Below are 10,311 nucleotides of genomic sequence, written 5' to 3'. Positions count from 1 at the left end.
CCAAGGCTACAGAGAAACCCCATTGTGAAAAACCAAAAAAAAAAAAAAAAAAAAAGAGAAAGAAAGAAATATTTTTTGGAGAGAGGGTTTCACTAATTAGCCTTAGCTGGCCAGGAACTGGCTGACCAAACCAGGTACCATCCAGGCCCAGAACCAGGGCTATGAGTTAGCTTACCCCAACACTCACCTCATCTATGAACTGCAGGAGCATGTGAAGGGGCGGGACCTGCAGATCCAAAGCTGTAAGATCTCCATGACACAGGGCAGCAACAGGATATCCAAGAGGAGTCCCAGTGAGGACCCATTATTGATGGTGTAGCAGAAACCAGATGCCTCAAACCAGGCTAATGACTAAATATATGTATGTATGTATGTGTGTATGTAAATGTATACATGTATGAACTACAGGGCTGTGTGACTCACAGCCTCCATGCTGAGATTTTTTTGTTTGTTTTTGTTTTATGTTTTTCTTTTAAATTTTATTTATTTATTTATTTATTTATTTATTTATTTATTTATTTATTTATTTATTGGTGTTGGGGGGAGGTTGTAAGGTCAGAGGGCAGATACAAAGGGACAGGGGGATGAATGCAATCAGGATGCATGATGTGAAACCCACAAAGAATTAATAAAAAGTTTTAAAAAATCTTTTGCTGCAAATTACCAAACACTGCTGAGAGGAACTACAGATTAAAGAATGGAGAAACATACCTTGCTGGTGGTTTGAAAGAGTTATATCAGTTGTTCCCAAATTGATGTCTTCTTATGGCTCCATGCTTTCTTCACATGCCTGAGTTCCTGCACGCACACACACAAACAAGCAAAACGCAATTTAAAAAGAAAGACAAAGGAACAAAATATAGAGTAAATAAACCCACACAAAGACAAATGATTTTTTTTTTAAACCATGGTGGAAAACAGATCTGGTGAGCAAAAGACGGTCTTTCAGCAAGTGGTATCCAAATAATTGCAGATTCAATCACCTTAAAGGGTACCTTTGACCCAAAGCCTCACCATACAAATGTGTAAATTTTTGAGAGTGATATTTTCACTAACGTGATCATGGCAGTAGTTACATGAATGCACATGTATGTCACAACTTATCAAACAATACATGTTAGTTGAGTCTGTAATATGTCAGTTGTACATCAATAAAACTGTTTAAAATTGGCTAGCAAACATTTTAATTAGTTTAAACACTAATTAGTGTCCTTTTGAAAGCTTCTGTTGCCGAGTAGTAATTACTACACATTTCATTTTAAAACAATGCACATTTATCTTTTCCTAGCTGATTATTTCCCTGCTCAAGCACATTGTTATTGGGCTTCCTGCACATGGTCTCAGGATGCAAACGAGAAGTCACCCCGCTGTCTGCTCATCCGCACGCAGATCTGACTGGAGAACCATCGTCTTTAAGTTCATTCAGACTTTTGGCAGTATCATTTCATTTTAATTGCATGATTGGGAGTCCTGGCTCTTGACTATCCTCTGGAGGCCTCCCTCATTTTCTACAGTTTACCCACAGTTCCATATGGCCCCCAGAGGCAGCTTCTTGCCTAGCACTTTACTTTTTTGTTATTAACAAAAAGCTCCCACTCTAGTCTGTTGGGTGGATTTTTATGCCGTGCAATGTAATCAAGACAGGGACATGCTGTCATCTTTGCCATAGTCCTTTGGCCAGAAACAGACATGGATTCCACATGCACTCTAGAGAAAGGCATCTTTCTCTAGATAAGAAAGGGTCTTACTGAAAGACCCTAGCCCTTCAGGCTTATACCCCCAAGCCTCAGGAAAAGAGAAACTTCAAGCACCAGGAAATGAGAAACTAAAAATCTAGTTCCAAGGGCAACCTGACCCTGCCACAATGTAACAATGTAAAAAGATTTCTGTTAAGAGATGTGCTCAACTGTGACTGGGATAGTTGCAGGTGTTCCAGGAAGGACCACTGTGACCTTTGTGTAAATTCCACTCCTGCCCTGATACCCCACCTTGAGGTTTCAGGAAGAATGTATCCGTTGATGTAACTGTACCCCCTCTGTGATCACTCTGTAACCAGACCATGATCTTATGAAACGAAATTGTATGGGAATTGTAATGGCTTTTGTGGGTTTTTCCTTTAAAAGCCCCCATGGGGCTGCAGTAAGATGCAGCTCTTGCTCTTAGGAGCAAAGCTTGCCTTTCTGTACAGAAGCTTTAATAAATTCCTTGTGCTGTTGCATCAACTGGACTGGAGTCTGGGTTCTTGGGGCGCCCACTTGATACCCTAAACTTTAGGGTCCAACACTTACCAATACATGTGTTTCAGGATCGCTTGGAGACTCCTTCCACTGGATTGCGATATGAAGAAACTTCCGCCCTTTGAGAAGTAAGGCAAATCAGGAAATAGAGATAGTGATGAAAGCAATGTTTCTGGAGTTCAAGCAAGAATAATGGCGGGAGTAGGAGGAGTCAGTTCTGGGTTTGAGAGACAGGAAGAGGAGTCTCTTGTGTAGGGAGACTGGAGGGGAGGGGATGCATTTAGGAAGATGCTCATTTGGCAGGGGGGAGATAAGGGTAGAAGGTGTTTGGTTGAACATGTTGTGGTGAGATCCTGAGGAGAATATGGTGCTGTAAAGGGGGTACTTGGTTAAGGTGTAGATTTGAGCATTGGTAACATCTTTTCTTTGTTGAAGACTGGTTTCCCCTTCTAGTCCCTTAAATTTGTACCATGGAACAAGCAAAATTGTAAAGAAGACCAAATTATGTTCTGTGTGACTTAAGTTAATTTTCCTAGCTTAATTTTGACTACATTTGAAGAAAGTTGGAGTGAATACTCCTTTGTTATATGGGTAGAATGGTGAGGGTAGTGTTGTTGTTGTGAGGTGTCCACCACAGAAGACTACTTGGACTTGCATTCAAGACAATAGAAAGCCTTTACTAGCTGGTTGGAGACTACACTGTATATTTAGAACCTGAGTGTATTCCTGAGCCTTTCTCAGGGTGAGCTTTTAAGGACAAAAATCACAGGTCTGGGAGCCTGTTACACTGTCAGGTCATCCTCTGTCTCAGAACATCCATTATCCCTATGGTAGGGGTGACTTGTAGCACATCTATGAAATGCTGACATTCGGAAGCATTTTGTAGAGCAATCAGCCATCCGCAGCTGCGTCTAACCTTGGTGCTGTGCATGACACACCATCTTTGTGGTCTTCATCTATAGATCTTTCTTACTTACTCTATTGTATTTGATTGACCTAGCCACACTTTATCGTCCAGTCCCCTGGTAACTTATGACAATTTTCTCCCACAGCTGCAGGCACGATCTTTGTCTCTAGACTACAGGACAGTCAACTGGAAGGCAGCTTTGGGAATTTGGAATCAATGAGTGCAGAGTCTGCACAACACACTAGGGTGGTGCCCCGAGTTGAGGGTGAATTTGCCTCTCTCTCGGAACTTTCCCATAGCCATGTGACCACGGTCTGAGATTGCCACTGAGAACTCACTGCCACTGCCACCGTCCCACCACTCCCACCCCTGTCATAGCAAACTTCCATTCTCTGGCCCCTTATTAGCATTTCAGCAGCATTCAGATCCCCGCTGCCTCTTCTCCATTACCCTTTCTTGGCCATTTCTCTCTTGTTTGGCCTGTAAATATTAGAGGGCACCAGTAGCCCTAGACTGTTCTCAAATGATGATTTCTCTCTAGATGACCCTGTATTGGCCCTACGTCTTCAGATGCAGATGGCCCCACATTTAATTCTCACCCGTTTTTAAACTTCTTGCTTGGCTTCTCTGCTTAGAAGTCCAAGAAGTGTCTCAAATGATCTTGGCTAAACCATAGCTCTCATAGCTCTCATCTCACTTCCATTCTCTGTTCTTTCCCATCTTCTGTGTTTCAGAAAGGGGACACTCAGGGGCTCAGGACCCAAACCTGGGCTTGCTTTATCTTTGATTTATCTTGTTGAAGTATTCCAATACATTCTTTCAGCAACTGGTTTAAATTCTTCTGCGTGTTTGTTCTTCCTACCTGAGACAGCAATATTTCTTGTCTGATTTAACCACAGTGGCTTCTGCTCGATTAATTTGTACATAATTAACCATACATCATTAAAACCATAAGTCATATTATTTATTTTGTGGCTTTGACTCCTTCCTCTGAATCTTCTAAGAGAATTCAGTTTGGCTTCAAATAAAGTCTAGAAGCGTACCAGGACCTTCTTCTCTCTAAGTGGCCTTGAGTTCCCTCATGGCAGCCCTTGCCACTTCGCTCACAGTATTCTTCATCCAAACTGCTTTCTCTTGTGTTCCATAGACGCTGAAGCTCTTGACTACTGTGGCCCCCATATTTTTCATATGGCCATCATCTACCTGACATTTTCATCTCAGGACATATCACTGTCTCAACATGGCTGTTTCTGAACACCTGAAGATGCTAAGCTCCTGTATTTCATATCACATCCTTGGGTCTTACTTTTATCATTATGTTTTCATAAACCAAGATTACTTGCTGTGCATTGCCCATCTTCTCCCAATAGAATGGAAACTTTGCAGGACCATAGACCTTTGCTACCTCATGTAACACTCAGCTCTCAAAGTGTTCACAGTCATTTCCCAGAACACTGGGTGATTGCTCTCAAGTCATCCATCTCCTCACAACCCCTCCCTTCCCCCCAATTTCATGTTGAGTAACGTCTTATTCTTTTTAGACTCTAATGTCTCCATGTGGTCTTCAACAACTGCCCTAAGCCTCTTCCTCTCTACCACTGTCTCTGAGCTCATCTAATCCAGTCACACTGATCTGCTCACTAAATGTTGAACATGCTGAGCAGGGTCCTATCTCAGGGCTTTCTTTTGCCAAGAGCCTTTTCTCAGTTGAGACAGCTATGGGCTTTCTCCTTTATTCTCGCATGTCGTTATCTCAGAGTTCTTCTATGTTTCTTGATGTTTTCTTTTCTCCTTATTTTTCTCCTTACCATAGTCTAAGCTGTTACAATTTTCATCTGTTTCTTTGCTTGCTGAATTTTGGAGCTTGAGCGGTGCTCGGCACATTGTAGAGTTCAGTAAACATTTGTTAAATGAATGGAATGTTAGACAGAACCATTACAAATTTATTAGGAACTCATCCAGTGATTTTAAGGAGAAATATGTCAATTGGTTTTTCCATTTTGGGAAACAAATCAATTTGGAGACTTGGGCAAATAGATGAGAAGAGTGAGTGTGGACCTGAAGTGACAAGCTAGGAGGGTCTTGTAGGAGTTTCGGGGTAGTGATCACTTGCTAAGGAGTGTGGCAGTAAGGATGGTAAAGGGGGATGGATTTGAAATGAGACTGAGTCTGTAAGCCTTGGTGACTGATTAGAAGTGGAGAGCTCAACTGTTAAGAATTGAGTCTAAGCTTGCTAGAGTGGGTTCCTGTGTGAATGACTGAGCTATTCCTGGAGACAGAGAACACTGAAGGAGTAAGAGATTGTGGGCTGAAGATCAAGGGCTCAGAGTCTTTGCACTGGCTGAGTTTCGGGTGTCTGAGAGCTAGCCAAGTGGAAATACGGCACTGGCAGTTGGTCATTCAGGTCAGCAGCTCAGAATATTTGAGTCATCGGCACACATATAGTACATGAAGCCATGGAAGTGGATGATAAACAAAAATCTGTATCAGATTGCACTTGTGAGACCAAACCCACTAAATGCTCTTGGAATTCCAGTGAGGCTGTTTTCTCTCAGAAGACATGTTTGTTATATTGAATGTCATGTCTCTAAGAGGAACCAAAATGCCAGTCTCTGCTTCCTGCTGAGTCCCACCCATGACCCTTATCTATGACACTGCACATAATCAACCCTTTATACGCACCAGATCCACACACACAGATTCAGTCAACTCTGGATAGAAAATATTTGAAGAAAAGCTAGGTCTCTACCAAATGTGTACAATTTTTTCATTGACATTATTCTCAAAATTATAGATTGTATTTATATGACATTAGCATTGCACTAGGTATTGTAAATAGTATGGAGATGATTTAAAGTGTGCAGGAGAATGTTCATAGGTTACACGAAAACACTATCATTCTATATAAAAGACTTAATTAAGCCTGGAGGAGTTTGGCACTCTCAGGAGGTCCTGAGATGTATTCCTAAGGATCCCAAGGAATGACTGAAACTTCCGTCTTGTCTTTAAAATTAGTTGTGTTTCCAGGGTTGTGAAGAAGGGATGAGGGGATGGTGACAATCACCCAGCCCAGCTTCAGATGAGAGCATCTTGTTTCCCTTGGGGCTTCACTGTGTTTCTGTGCTGGGATCCAGCACTGTTATCCAGGGCTGCCTGGGAGTTGGGGGACCAATGACTCAAGCCATAGGAGCATGGGACTCTCCAAAGATCTTAAATTGGGAGCGATCTTGGAATGTGTCCATGAGCACTTTGATATATTGGTTCATCTAGAGTCAGTTGTAGGAAAGTATGTGCTTCTTTTTCATTCCTTTCTACTTAAGCTGTACTAAAAATGAAATGTGTACTTACCATAAAAATTCAGTATATAAATACATATGTGAAAAACATACCTCCCCCTTTCCTCCTCTCCACGTTTTCTTCTGTTAAAACTGGCTTGATTGCTTATCCGATTAAGCTTTGTTTTAAATTCAAATTCGTTGGGTTCAGCAACTTAGTATGATTCATTCTGGTCCCACTCGAGTTTCTTAGGAACAGCTGTTTGCCTGAATGAATATCTCACTTATGCTGGGGTCTTCTGTGTGGCTTCTCTGGGCAGCTTTGACTCAGGGCACCTGGGAGGACAATCAGATCTTTTAATGCTTGGACAGGAGATGGCATGCACTGAGGACAGGCAGCTGTCTCCCTTCAGGAGGCGAGGGGGCAGGTGGGGCCACCAAATCCCTTGCAGATTTTCCCCCTTCCTCAGCAGAGACTGCCAATCAGGCTGAATAACACAGGGACAGTTTTTTCCACCATGAACAACTGTGCCGGGAACAGCAGGACCTTGATCTGCAGATCACATTTCAGGAATCCTGTGCTGCTCTTCAGAGGCTGTGCTGATGTCTGTCAAGTGTGTGCAGGGTATTAGAAGGCTCCCCAGAGAGAAGATGATCATGAGGCATTGGGGTGGAAGGGGTCTTTGAGGGAGCTGGTTGACAAGGTTTATGTGAGTCAGACACTCCTGGCATTCATTTCAAGTGTTCAGATGTGAATTATCAAGACCGTATGCACACTTTTAGGATTGTTTCATGTACCCTCATAATTTCTTTCCATTGATTTTGATTTGTTAATTTATTAAAATTGATGAAACAGTAACTTCAGAATATTTTATTTTCTTGCCATCATTAGGTGTGGTACATGTCCTTAAGACCTTCATTCTAGCACTAGCCTTCTCTAGTTGTCCTCGTCATATGATTGCACTAATAGTATCTTAGTCAAGTGTCAGGTGATGCTAGACTCTTGCACTTGAGTATATCTTTTATTTGTAGACCACAACATTTACTCACAATTATTTTCTCATCTAATCCTTCCAAAAAAAAAAAAAAACCAGATCAATTACCTTCATCTACAGAGGGAGAGTCTGAAAGGCAGAGAAATTGAGGGACGGTAGGAGTCAAGCTGTGATCGTTGCATGGTAGTTTCTCTATTGCACATGAGCACAGCGGAGTGGAGTCTGTTCTCAAGAGGGTCCAGTCCACAGCAGGACAGGGTGAAAGTAGGTCATTTCTAAAGGGAGTCTTTAGCTTTTGAATGATCCTGGGAGTGGTGGCACACACCTTTAATCCCAGCACTTGGGAGGCAGAGGCAGATGGATATCTGTGAGTTCCAGGCTAACCTGGTCTACAAGTAACCCCCCCCCCCTTAAAAAAACAAAAAACTTTGGGAAAATACTCCTTGTCTTTTTCCAAAACAACAGAGATGAAGGCAGAGGGAAAAGCAGCCTGTGTAGAAGGTAACTCTAGCCTAGTTCCTAACTACCTTAATTCACTGCCTAGGACATTCTGTATAGCTCTTGACCTTGGCCCAATCCTTTTTAACCCAGTGAGGGAAGGGCTGTGGTGATGATGTTTTATTTGGTGGCCAAGGTGATAGACAAGAAGAAATTTAAGGAACTAATTAAAGAACACACAAAGACCAAACATTCTATGCTTACATCTCTCCTTCCTTCATGTCCCCCAGTACAGCCCATCACCACCAAGGCTAACCATTCCTGTGGAATGGCCCTTCCCATTCCGTTTCCATCCATTCTCTTTTGAGTACTGTTTTAATATGTCTTCGTATTATTTTAGTCTGTACTCACAACTCATTTGGACAATGTCTCATCTGTCTGTTTGTTGATGGGGGAGACTTTGGGTTCTGACTTGTAAATGTTGTACTCAGTTTAATGAGGCCCAAGCTTTCCCTCTCTTCCATTCTACTTTCCAGTGTTTGGCTGGGAACAAGAGGAGGAGGTGTACTTCATCACACTTAGCAACCTATCTTTCTTTTTACATCTGCGCTCTCCCCCTCCCCGTGTGTGTGTGTGTGTGTGTGTGTGTGTGTGTGTGTGTGTGTGTGTGTGTGTGTGTGTTTCAGGACAATCTTGGTTATTGGTCCTTGCCTTTCACTCTGTATGACGGTTTTGATTGCATTTGTGTCTGTGAACCACACATGTGTTTGATATCCTTGGAGGTCAGGAGAAGATGGCAGATGCCATGGAGTTGGAGTTACAGACAATTGTGATCCACGGTGTGAGTGCTGGGAACTGAACTCCCAATTCTCCAGAAGAGCAGCCAGTGTTCTTAACTGCCGAGACATCTCTACTGTCTAGAGAAACAGGATTTCTTTCTTTCTTTTTTTCTTACATGTTTTCTTTTTCTCCCTTTTATTTATTCTTTGTGTCTTTCACATCATGCATCTCCATCCCATTCAGTTCCCCATCCCTTTATATCTACCCTATGGTGTCCACAGCTGCAGGCACCAGGTTAGTTGGTCTGGGAGCTTCCAGATAGTTTCCTGTCTCTGTCTCCTGTGTCTCCATGGGATCTCTGGGGTTTCCCCTTAGGCTTTACCTGGATTCTGGGGATGTGAACTCCAGTCCTCTCTGTGCCTTAACTACTGAGCCATCTCCCCAGTCCTGCTTTCCAACTTTGTTTCTACATTATCAGTTAACTACTTGTTCTTGAAATAATGAGTTAAAGAAAGCAGCTTAAGACATGGAGTAAAGTGAGGCTCTGGTCTATAAATGCAAGAAAAATCACATTTGCCTTATTTATTCATTACCAAGTAGCTCTGATGGAAGAGGACATTCAAGACCATTAAAGTACAATGCCAAGGCTGTGTAGCTGGTGCTGGATCTTGCTCTATCCTTAGCCAGTGTGGTTTTTGAGCAAGTTTTTTTTTCCTGTCTCTAGGTCTCATTTCTTTATCACTGAAATGAAGAGATTACAAATAGGTGACTGATAGTTGATAGAAGGATAATTTTAATATTCTTTGATGCAAAATTTCATGCTCTTAGCCCAAGATGACTGCAAGGATCAGACCAAAACATCAGTTTTCTACTTTTAATGATCTTTGGTTCTGCTTTTCTTTCCAGTCCTTTCCAAGCACCATTTCCTGTCTGCCACTTCAACTATGTAGATGATATACCTTCTCTCTCCAGGTCTTGCCCACTTTGTTCTGACGACTCTTGTCTTCTGGGAAAGGATTTCCATCAAGGATGTTTACCTGGTGATGATGACTTCTCAGTGGATTCAGTTTCTCTCACATGATGATGAGGTTCCTAAGATGGAACCTTTCCACCTCTGCTTTATATCTTTCCATAGAAGGGGGTTTAGCAGAGTTCTCTGACAAGCCGGATTCCTGTTTGTAGGAAACAGTTGAGATACCATTGCTTCTGAGGATGCTGCAAATCTCTTTGGTCCTTCAATGCACACTTCTAAGATACAATCCCTGTGCTTACAGACCATTTTGGTTTTTGTTGTTGTTGTTGTTTTGTTTTGTTTTTGTTTTTGTCTTTTTTTGAGAATGGAGAACACATTTGAAGAATAGGGAACATGACTCTGTTAAGCTACAGATTCCCTCCACCCCTACTGACTTTAGGGATGTTAGAGCACTTGCCTGACATGTGAATCATAATTTCCTAAATGATGTAGGAGAAAGTAGTGACAAACAAATTGATGGATGTATGATGAAATTAGTATTTGGGAAATACTTATTTGAATAATTTTTGAATAATACATTTTTTGAATAATAAGCTTTTTGTGGGTTATCTTTCTGAATTATTAAGTTCCACTGTATTCTTTTGAAGACTACTATGAATGAAAGAGGTTAGTGTAATGCTACCATGTAAAGTTAATTGATGGAAAG

This window comes from Peromyscus maniculatus, chromosome 21 (assembly GCF_049852395.1).
Source record: "Peromyscus maniculatus bairdii isolate BWxNUB_F1_BW_parent chromosome 21, HU_Pman_BW_mat_3.1, whole genome shotgun sequence".
Taxonomy (NCBI): Eukaryota; Metazoa; Chordata; class Mammalia; order Rodentia; family Cricetidae; genus Peromyscus; species Peromyscus maniculatus.
This window is presented reverse-complemented; position numbering follows the sequence as displayed.